This window comes from Colobus angolensis, unplaced genomic scaffold (assembly GCF_000951035.1).
Source record: "Colobus angolensis palliatus isolate OR3802 unplaced genomic scaffold, Cang.pa_1.0 Scaffold708, whole genome shotgun sequence".
Lineage (NCBI taxonomy): Eukaryota > Metazoa > Chordata > Mammalia > Primates > Cercopithecidae > Colobus > Colobus angolensis.
In genome coordinates this window covers 68431-80492 of record NW_012120799.1, presented here as the reverse complement: position 1 = coordinate 80492, position 12062 = coordinate 68431, and the positions used below count along the sequence as shown (strand labels likewise).

Below are 12062 nucleotides of genomic sequence, written 5' to 3'. Positions count from 1 at the left end.
CTTCCTTCCTTCCTTCCTTCCTTCCTTCCTTCCTTAATAAAAAGAAATGAACTGATTTTTTTTCTCAGTAGAAAGATCAGAATATTTCACATTTTTTTGTGATTTTTTTTGAAACTTTTATTTTGGATTGAGAGGTGCATGTGCACTTTTGCTACCTAGGTAAACTTGTGTCACAGGTGTTTGTTGTACAGATTATTTCATCACTCAGGTATTAAGCCTAGTACCCCTTAAGTATTTTTCTGATCTTCTCCCTCTTCCCACCCGCCACCCTCCAACAGGTCCTAGTGTATGTTGTTCCCCTCTATGTGTCTGTGAGTTCTCATCATCTAGCTTCCACTTATAAGTGAGATTATGTGGTATTTATTTTTCATTTCTTGCATTAATTTGCTAACAATAATGCCCTCCAGCTCCATTCACGTTCCTGAAAAGGATATGACCTCGCTTTTTAAAATGGCTGCATAGTATTCCATGGTGTATATGTACCACATTTTCTTTATCCAGTCTACTATTGATGGGCATTTAGGTTAATTCCATGTCTTGTTATTGTGAATAGTGCTACAATGACCATACATGTGCATGTGTCTTCATAATAGAAAGATTTGTGTTCCTTTGGGTATATTCCCAGCAATGGGATTCCTGCATCAAAATGGTATTTCTATTCTTAGATCTTTGAGGAATCGCCACACTCCTTTCCACAATGGTTGAACTAATTTATACTCCAACTCACAGGATGCAAGTGTTGCTTTTTCTACACAAACTCACCAGCATCTGTTATTTTCATTCTTGCTTTTTAATCCAGTGTTATAAATTCAGAAAAAATTTTTTTGAGACAGGTGTCTCACTCTGCCTGTGGATGCGAATTCCACTTGTCTCTGAGACTTCCAGGGATTCCAGCTCTCTCAAGTGCCTGTGTTTGGCCTTTATGAATTTGTTACATTTTCAGTTGTTTCCTTCTTACCCACTTTTATGACTGGCACTTCTTCCACACATGCTCTGCCAGAGGTGATGCAGTTTGTGTGCCTCATCTCTCCTTAGAGGGACTAGTCACCTTTTTGTATAAGTTTCTATGGCTGCCTTGTTACCTTGATGATCTTTTTTTAGATCATGATCTAAAAAATTCCCTATATTCTTACAGATTTTTAGGCTTTTTCTCCCTTTCAGGGCTAGAGTGACTTTCTCTTGAGACTTTCAAAATCTTACTTTGGGTATAACTCTCCTTTGTTAATATTTTGACTACTGGTACAAAAATACAGTATTTCAGTATTTGAATTAAAGATAATCCAGGGGCTGGCTGTCTGTGACTTGAAAGCTAAATCCAGCCTATGGCTTATTTTTGCATAGCTCTTGAGATAAGCATTTTTTTTCTTTTTACATTTTAAAGTATTATTTCTAAAAAACACAACAACATGACACAGAAACTACATGGCCTACAAAGACTGAAATATTTATTATTGGGCCTGATAAAGAAAAATTTGCTGCAACCTCATATTAATTTAATATGTATTATTCTGCTTTGCATTATTGTATACATTTTTCATCCATTATTTAATTTATTTACTCACAGACTGAAAAGTATGGATTACTTTCTTATCTTACTATATCCTCTCAAGAAATCATCCAGCTTTATGATACCATGGTTTCAATGCGGGGAAACTTGGCCCAAGGCTCATGTGAATACACAAACATATATGTGAGGTAGGAGACCAGCAGGACTTGTTTTCTGGTCATAACCCTACTGACTAAAACAGGATCGGATCCAAACAGGATCAGATAGTGAAACTGGCAGAAACCAGCAGGTAACTGTGAGGGTGATTTCTCGCTGCCCTCATTGCTTATTAGCATGGGACATTCCCACCAGCATAATGACAGTTTATAAATGCCATGGCAATGAACAAGAAATTCACCATAATAAAGTAAATAGTATACTACTATTTATTTTATCAAAGATATGTGATTGTATATCCTCTCTAAAGGAATTTAATATTAATTTTCTTGATGTAAAATACTATTTCTTTTCTGATCAAAAAGTAGTATGTGTTTTTTTTGTTTTGTTTTGTTTTTGTTTTTTTGTTTTTTTTTTTTTTTGAGGCGGAGTCTCGCTCTGTCGCCCGGACTGGAGTGCAGTGGCTGGATCTCAGCTCACTGCAAGCTCCGCCTCCCGGGTTTACGCCATTCTCCTGCCTCAGCCTCCGGAGTAGCTGAGACTACAGGCGCCCGCCACCTCGCCCGGCTAGTTTTTGTATTTTTAGTAGAGACGGGGTTTCACCCTGTTAGCCAGGATGGTCTCGATCTCCTGACCTCGTGATCCGCCCGTCTCGGCCTCCCAAAGTGCTGGGATTACAGGCTTGAGCCACCGCGCCCGGCCTAGTATGTGCTTTTTATAGAAAATTGTAAAATATGGAATAGCAGAATATAAACTAACAGCCACAATTTCACGGTGTGAGGTAAACAATTTGTTGCATGTCTATCCAGTCCCTTTTATAACTCATCCATATCTTAAGTTGTATACATATATCAAATTATCACACTGTTCCCATTAATATGTATAATTATTAGTTGTTAAGTAAACGTTTTTAAAGAAGAAAAAATAATAAAAGTCATCAACAATTTTGAAACAATATGTCAACCGAAAAATTCTTCTTTATATAACGTGACAGAGTTAACATTCTTTGTCCACACAAAAACTTTTGAGATGAAAAAATGTAAAACAGTATGGATATAACATGATGAATAAATATAAGAATAAAATGAAAAATTAACACCACAACAGTTCAAACTATAAAGATATAGAAACACTTATGAACCTTCTAGCAATTTCAGAATGAAAAATAAAGCAAAATTTGAATTGAAACTTTCTCCATCAAATTAAAAAACACTTATTTTTGAATAAACAAGGAATACCCATGGATATTCTTCATAATGCTGCAGTTAAATGGGCACTTTTATAAATCTCCCATTGCTGAAATTTTTGTTTATGATTTTCTGTGTTTTGTAAGTTTTCAACAAGCAAAATTAAAAACTTGACACAAATGAATGTTTTTCACTATCTTTACCAAGAATTTGTATCAATGTAAAGACATATTTATGTTATAATGCATACATTTATATAAACATGGGTCTAATCAAGAAGAATATTCTTCCAGATATTTTCTAGCTTATGTATGCTCTCTTTTTATTGAACTCTCAATCTATTTCTTAACTACTCATCTGAAAGACTATTCTTTGTTTCTATACATAATATTAGGAGCTTTTACAATCATCATTACTTATGGCAGATTATTACTCTATGATTAATATACATTTGTACCTTTGCTGACTAGCAGTATATCAATATATTAAGCATATAAATAGATTTTTATTCAAAGTTGCATCATAAAATATTACCTATTATTGAAGGAGGAAGTTCACGTGATAACCATGACTCCAAATGTTATGGCTTGTTTATAGTACTGATGAAGTGTTATTGGTTAGATATGATGGTCACATAAGAATGATCAGAATCACAAAGTAGTATAGGGATGCCAGTAGTATAGGGATGCCAAAGTAATATGGGGGTGCCAATCTTGTTGGCATAGAATTTAGCTGCTGGGTCTTCCTAAACATCCTAAGCTGAAACTGAAGCTGAATAGAAGATTTAGGCTAAGCATTTGTGAAAAAGCAAACTTTGAATGACTGCACGCAATAAAAAATATGCTTGGGATGATTAAAGGGACACCTGATTTTAATGAGAAAGAAAACCCTGCATTCTCTTGTAGTTTTGAAGTAGAAAACACACAGGACTTAATTCCAGGTCCTGACAGGACTTAAATCATGGTCCCCACAGGATAGGGTGAAGGAACCCACATGAACCCACAGATAGAGATGATCACAATCTTTAGCTGCCCTCATTGCTCACTAGCACATTATGCTCCCACCAGCACCATGATAGTTTACAACTGCCATGGCAATGAACCAGAAGTTCACCCTCCTCTGCCCCCTGCATTACTAGACAGTTCTAAATAATTCACTCTTCAATTTCCATTAACCCACTCCTGCATTTACATGGAATTGAAAGTGGGTATAAATGAGTATAAATACTGTTGTCAAGATCCCATAGGTTGCTGCCTGCTGACTCACTGCCTGTGGGTTACCCCTGTTCAGAAAGGAACAGTACTATTCAGTAAAAGTATTGCTGTCTAACATCACCAGCTCATGCTTAAATTCTCTCTGAGGCAAAGCCAAGAACTCTCCTGGAATAAGTTCCAACTTTGGGGCTCGCCTATCCTACGTGAGCTTCAAGGGGAGAATTTTCCTGATATTCCATGATTGTGTATTTCTCAAATTGATTTGTTAAAAATATCAAAATCTCAGAATCTTTCATTTTATATCTTGGTCAATGTGTCATTTAAGCATAATGGTGACATAAAATCTGACGTGTAATAATTGTTAGTCTCATTGGAAATGCAGTAGGATTACTGCCCTGTAAGATCTTTTATTGTTACATTACTGGAAGCAAGGCAGAAAACCCAGAACCACAGAAAAAAGTCATTAATCAAATCATGTATAAAAATTGGCCAAGGTGGGAGGATCGCTTGAGCCCAGGAATTTGAGACTGGCATTGATAATATAGTGAGACCACTCTCTAAAAAATAAATGAATCGGTTGCCCAGGTGTGTCCATACCTGTAGTACCACCCACTTGGGAGACTGCAGCATGAGGATTGTTTGAGCCCAGGAGTTGGAGGCTGCATAGAATGGTATGGTCATACTACTGCCCTCTGCCTTGGCAACAAAGTAACATCCTTAGAAAAAAGCATATGTAAATACAGACATAAAATTCCTTATTTCTGTCACAAAAGAAATACATCCTCCAATAAGGATGACATGGGACTGTGTGTTTCCAGTGTTTCTCAATGCAAGAGATTGGGCAAAGAAGCAAAAGCTCTCTTAAGTCCCTTTCTTTTTACTAAAAAAATGCCCTGTGGATGTGGGTACGGGTGTTATGGGATCTTTGGGGAGTCAATTTCTCTGGTTGGAAACCTCTGTGGCTGGTGGTGCCTTTGTTCAAGTTCTTGTTATGCATCCAGGAAGAATAAAGCATGCAAGCAAGTGGAGGGTAAACAAGACAAAGAGGAGCTTTATTGAGTGTTAGAACAGCTCAGAGGAGATCCACAGTGAGTAGCTCCTCTGTAGGCAGGTTGTCAGCTCAAGTGTTCAGCTCTCAGCAGAGAGGAGGCCCTGAAGAGTGTGTCTCCTCTCTGCCGGCAGGTCTTTCCAACATCTGCAGCTTTCAGCAGAGAGGAGGCCCTGGAGAGGGTAGCTCCTCTCTGCAGCTGGTTGTCCCATTGTCTCTCCATCCTCTGCTCTGCTCTGGCTGAGTTCCAGGCATTTATGGACCTCAGAGGGGAGAAAGTGCATGTATGTTGGTCCATGGGTGTACCCAGAAAAGGCACCACAAGTCCACACTCTGATCTCTGGGATTGGCAGCCTGGCCCATCCCTGGCCTGAAGGTGGGGCCTTACCTAGGACCACCCCCTTCTGCTCTGGATCCTGTTTGCCTCCCACTGAAGTCCATGGTGTCCAGGCTGCTCACACCTGCAGGCCACTGCCCAGCTGCCTTCAGCACTCTCTTGGCTTCCCCTCTCATGTTTCTTGGCACCACAATTCTGGAGGGGTCTGAGGTGGCAGGGGGCTGGTATTCCAGTGCTGACCTGCCCATGTGCAAGCCCAGCTGAGCTGTGACAGTGCAGGGGCTCAGCCCACAACCTGCTCTGAAATCAGAGTGGATGCTGGGAGCAGGGAGGGACCAAGTAGTGGGAGCAGACACCTCTGAGCCTGCAGGGACAGTGGGGACCTTCCCGGGCTTCAGAGAGTGCAGGCTGCAGGCACACCTGGGTCCTGCCCCTGGGAGGCGAGTTTCAACTGCACCCAAGGAGTTCCTGACCCGCCAACTCCAAAGGGTTGGGACTCCCACTTGTCCCCAGCCCCTGGGTCTACAACCATGGATCCAGTGGCTACAACTGCACCCAAGAGGGCAGGGATCCTGCCTGCTCATGGTCCCCCCAAAAGCACAGGGAGGCTTGGAGCTGCAGCCACAATTTGGGTGGCTGCAGTCCCGCCCAGGAGGGCAGGGCTCCTGCCTGCTCCATGGAGTGGGAATTCTGGGTCCACAGCTGCAGTTTGGGTGGCTGCAGAGGCACCCAGGGGCTCCCTCCTCAACTCATAAAAGGTGGGGATCCCACTTGTCCCTGGCTTTTGCTGGCTCCACAGAGCATGCAGCCCTGGCTGGACCTCCTTGCTGCAGCCAGTATGATGGCAGTGGCTGCTGCTATCACGGCGACAGAGGGAAAACTCTGGTGTTCCCTGAAAGTCTGGCTCAATGTGCATGTTCCTTCCTATGCAAATTCCTGTTCCCCGTGGGCCTTGCTGTCTGCCTTCTGTCCCTGCAGAGCTGTGGGAGGAAACGTTGTGACTTATTTCTTGCTAACTATAACACATCAGGTAGGTCCACAGATCAGTTCTCCCAGAAGTTGAGTGTGAGTGAACGTGAGGGAAAGTGGGCAGACTTCCTATGGGTTGGGCCACTTGGTCCATGGCCTGATAGAGATCCTCATCCTTCTACTAGAGGTCAGTGACACCACCATGCACTTGCTCCCTTGAGGGCCTGGACAAGGGAGGAACAAGGGCCGTAGAAGGGAGGAGGGTCAGGTGAACATGGAGTGAGTTTTGACCGGTAATATTGAGATATTTGAGTCTCAGAGGCATGAAAAAAAAAAAACACACAGGGAGGCTGGATTCCAAAGTCCTTAGTGGGGTCCTAGGAAGGGATGGAGGAAAGAGCGGGGGGAGGGGGGACAAGGAGGGACACTACAACCCTTAAGGCAATCACATATCTCACTGCGCATGCTCTTTGGGTGCCCACCTCAGTGCACATGTTCACTGGGTGTCTTCTACTCTATCTCTTCACCCATGTGGTGAATGCCTCGGAGCTGTGGAGTCAAGTTCCTGAGGTCTGGATTCTTTCTCTTCTACTGAGAAGCAGCAGGTAGGTCCACAGTCCAATCCAACTGGGAGTTGAAGTGTGATTGAGGGTGAGGAGAAGCCAATGGGCTTCCAGAGGGTTGTCAGGGGGAGGGAGACTTGGAGGGAGAAGGGCCTGGAGGTCTTCATCCTTTTCATGTGGCACCACAGCCATTGGCCTTCTTTTTTGTCAGGGCCACTACTAGGGAGGAAGGAGGGCCTTGGCGCAGAGGGGATCGGGTTAAAATGGGGTGCGTGTTGCAGGTGCTGTTGGAGGTATCTGAGTCCCAGAAATGCCTCAAACCACATTAGAGATATCCAGTGTCTCTTGCCAGGAGCCTTAAGGCATTACTTTGCTAGCTTCGCCACCTTAAGTGACTGTGCAAGCATTCTATTCAGAAGGCACACAAACTTATACTTGCCCTGGGACTTACCTTCAAAGTATTTCCAAACTTTAAAAAAATGACAAGTTAACATTTGGCCATGGAAGCGCTCAAATATAGCTATCCTGTCAAGTGCATTTTCCCAATCACAGTATATTGTATTCTCTTTGCAGAGTGAAATATAATCTGGTGAGGAAGATCAACATGTAGGCCTAGACCAAGATGAAGTTTACAAATTCCTGAGCTGATAGGGCCTATGCTTGTGAGTGCTTTAACATTCATTGTTTTCTATTAACAGACATTTCTTTTTGTGATAGTGTTGTTGAACTAGTATACATACACTGTTAAAGGTCTTCCAAGATGATAAAAAATGATCATGGCATCTCATGAAGGAAAGACTGATCCAAGAGGATTATGTTCTGTTGTTGTTGTTGTGTGTGTGTGTGTGTGTGTGTGTGTGTGTGTATGTGTTTTGGAGATGAAGTCTTGCTTTGTTGCCCAGGCTCAGCTACTTCAGCTTCTGCCTCCCAGGTTCAAGCAATTCTCCTGCCTCATCTCCCCGAGTAGCTAGGACTACAGGTGCACACCGCCATGCCCGGCTAATTTCATTTTGTATTTTAGTAGAGATGGGGGACAGAGTTTCACCGTGTTGCCCAGGCTGGTCTCAAACTCCTGAGCTCAGGCAATGCACCTGCCTCGGCCTCCCAAAGGGCTGGGATTACAGGCCCGAGCCACTGTGCCTGGCATACTTTCTGGTTTTGCCTGGATGGATAACTTTGTGTTCCCCAGATTTTGCCCATGACTTCCTCTGTATGCTTATTCATAACAGATTGCACACATCCATCTCAACATAGATTAAATCACCTTCCAAAGCCCTTGAGAGTAATTCTGTCTTAGAGTAACCTCTCTGTGGGAAGAATAACTTTATGAAGAATACGTATATGGAATAGTGTTGGAGAAATGTCTTTAGACTTACTTATGATTGGAAATACTTATATATTCTATATATTTACATTATTGACATGTATTGACAACAAAACTTTTTATTTGTACACACACAACCATGGTCCCAGGAGCACAGTGATGAGGACCCTCAACAAGAAGAACCACCAACTGAAAATTGGGATCCTACACCTGGTCAGGAGAGAGATCAGGGTGCAGCTGAGATTCAAGGTGCTGGGAAGGGAAAGAAAGAATGTCTACAGTGGGGAGGAGGCCTATGTGTGCATCACGCCTTACGTCATGACCAGTAACGGGAGGAAAGAAAACATTAGGAAAGGATCTCAAACACTTGCTGAAAGTTGGCTGGAAAAGTCAACAGTATAGCTTGCAGCTTCATGCAGTCCCTGGATATAATGAATATTTTCTTTTTCTTCATGATGTATTTCGTATGCTTGAAAATACAGTCCTTGCTAAATCAGACAAAGTAGTTTAATTTTATGTGTAAACATATGCAGTATTTCACTAGTTTAATGTTTTCTTCTTAGAATGTTGTTTTATGATCTTCTAAGTCATTGCGTCAACAGTGCTATAAACACCCTTTAATAGCATATAGAGTGCCAAGTCATCCTACCTTGTAACACCCTGAATAAAGCCCATTTGCATAAGAATGTTAGCTCAATTTTATAAATAAGAAAATTGAGGCTCAGGGATTGAGGTTTACCAAGAACACTTGACTCACGGAGACAAAATTCGTATTTTGTCCCAAGGTTTGTGTTATCCATGTTGTAATAAGAAAAGGTCAGTGGTTTTGCTTATGATACTTATTATTCGAATGTGTGTGTACTGTAAGGTACTTCAGTATTGGGCTCAGGACAAAACACAGTTCAATGAAGCAGAATGGCAACTCCAGAAAAGAGCTCAATAAATGACAGCCACTCTTTGAGTGGTATCCTTTGATTGGTATTTTTTCAAGATGTTTGGTAAAAGGTGGCTAATTGAAGACATTGGCATACAGGTAGCTATATTAGTATGATTTTGAAGGGGCTTTTAAAAGTTGCTGAAGCACTTTCATAATTAGAAAACTCAAAGTACCATAAGTTTATCCTGAATCAGAAGTTGTTTACTCAGTGGATACCATTTTCACGCTAAACATTGGCAGAATTTGGGACGTGGATTATTTCAGCAATTCATTGTTAAGAGGTTTCTAGAATATGACTGTCAACGATGGCCACTAATTTCTTTGCACTCAATTTCCTGTGCCCTCACTGGAATACAGTTACTTTCCTGTTATTTTGGCACATTATTCTAAATGTGACTCATTTATACAAAGTTATGTATAGGGCCTTTGAACCTAAGCATAACGTTAATTAACTTTATCCAAATAATTTTCAAGTTACCTCAACAAGGAATGGGTGTCCAATTGTAAGACTTCTCATAAGCAGGCCAATACATTGTTCTAATCCTTTAGAAAATTACATTTCATTCATGATTAAAATTCTATCCAGACTTCAGGCAGACTTCATATTTCTTAGTCGATATCCACTGTTCATAATACACAATGGTAAAATATGGGAAATGTAGGTGTGGTGTGATTTATCCTCAGATTGTCATTTCATATAAGATTTTATAATACAGGAAAATAAAGATGTGACATCTTTACATGACATTTATTAGCACGGTAGTCCACAGGCTTTTATTTCATAACACTGAGGAAAAGAATACTATCATTTCCTTTCTTGTCTTTCTTGTTTGCCCATTTCAATCAAGAACCTTTGTATTTTTTAGTGCCTGACCTGGAAATTGACATCCAGGAACTGTCTCAAAGACTGGGATGAATGCAGAGATGGTCCTGATGTCCAGAAGAAAATTCTGCCAAAATTAGAGCAATTTAAAATGCCAGAAGGAGGTATGCTATCCATTAAGAGGCAAAATTATGTGCTTTCTGTTTTTCACAATATTATACTTTTGATAATAAAAAGAGAGAACATTACTGCCCCTTTAAAACACAATTCAAATGCAGGCTTTCCTTGAAAAGTTGTTCCGACCCCATATGCCTGACTGGAAGACTTAAACACTCTCAGATACAGAAACAAATTGGGTCAAAACCGTATTGAATCATCAAATATGAAAGCATTTTCTTACTGGTGACTATAACCAAGAGTGAAAAATTTTCAGATTATTTTCTAATTTCTGCTTTTAATAAATACATAATACATTTGTAATACTACTTTGTGCGAAATATGCTGAGTACTGAAGGAGGTTCTAGTATCAGATCTAACATAATTTGTGAGATTTTGGGTGAATTCCATAAATTCTACACCCATCTTTTTCTATTATTGAAAATCGTAGATGCAAATCAGATACATTAAAATCTGTTTCAAGGTTGATTTCTGTGTGTTCGTGTTCTGTTGGATATAATACAAAGATATGATTTTTCATAACAATCAGTTTCACTCCAGTTATAATATCTGAGTTGAGATTTCACGGTTCCTAAGAAATGAGCGGGTAACCTGCTTGATGTTTTTTTTTTTCCTGTTTGGAGACATAAATGACTATCCTTGGATTTTGTTAAATTCTGATTTATCTGGCTCTTAAAGAATAACTGCATTTTAAATGCTTTCCGCAGTGAACCCTTGAATGACTGGATAATAAAATGGCAAGAGACAGTCAGATTTCTGTGACCGATGTAGTAGGGAGCATGCATGTAGGTCAGTGATGCTGAAGGTGGGTGTAAGATGCCTGTGTTAAGCATGATCCCTGTCTTCCTGTTAGTCTTCACGAGCTACTGTGTGTAATTAGATTGAAGGCACATATGATAGAATCACCTCTAACCATATCATAGGTTACAGGTTTCTGCCTTGAGACATCAGATGATACGATTTAAAGTTCAAAGACCATACCGTCCTAATTCGTGAGTAGCTGACATAAGTATTTTTTACACGTATTTTCTAGTTTGCTGATGGTTAATTAGAAGAGCTTCTGAATTTGAAGGAAGCACTCCATATTTAGGGAAGAAATTACCTAAATGTTTTTACTCTACACTGCTGAACCATTCCATTAGAACATTTACATTGAAAAGTAGTTTTTAGTCTATTTCCAGGAGCCTACTGAAGAAGACTCAACTGTATTCTTAGGAAGGTTACAGTCTTTTTTTTGTCTAGAATTAATTTCTTTTTTTATTATTGTACTATAAGTTCTAGGGTAGATGTGCACAACGTGCAGGTTTGATACACAGGTATACACGTGCAATGTTGCTTTGTTGCACCCATGAACTCGTCATTTACATCAGGTATTTCTCCTAATGCTATCCCTACCCCAGCTCCCCCACCCCCTTACAGGCCCTGGTGTGTGATGTTCCCCGCCCTGTGTCCAAGTGATCTCATTGTTCAATTCCTACCTATGAGTGAGAACATGCGGTGGTTGGTTTTCTGTTCCTGGGATAGTTTGCTGAGAATGATGATTTCCAGCTGCATCCATGTCCCTACAAAGGACACAAACTCATCCTTTTTTATGACTGCATAGAATTCCGTAGTGTATATCTGCCACATTTTCTTTAGCCAGTCTGTCACTGATGGACATTTAGGTTAATTCCAAGTCTTTGCTATTGTGAATAGTGCCACAATAAACATATGTGTGCATGTGTCTTTATAGCAGCATGACTTATAATCCTTTGGGTATATACCCAGTAATGGGATGGCTGGGTCAAATGGTATTTCTAGTTCTAGATCCTTGAGGAATC

At 40.6% G+C, this 12062-nt stretch overlaps 1 pseudogene; it reads left to right on the top strand.

Moving 5' to 3' along the window:
• The first annotated feature begins 7562 nt into the window (after positions 1-7562).
• The window catches only part of LOC105501381, a 48130-nt pseudogene continuing 43630 nt past the window's right edge, over positions 7563-12062 (top strand).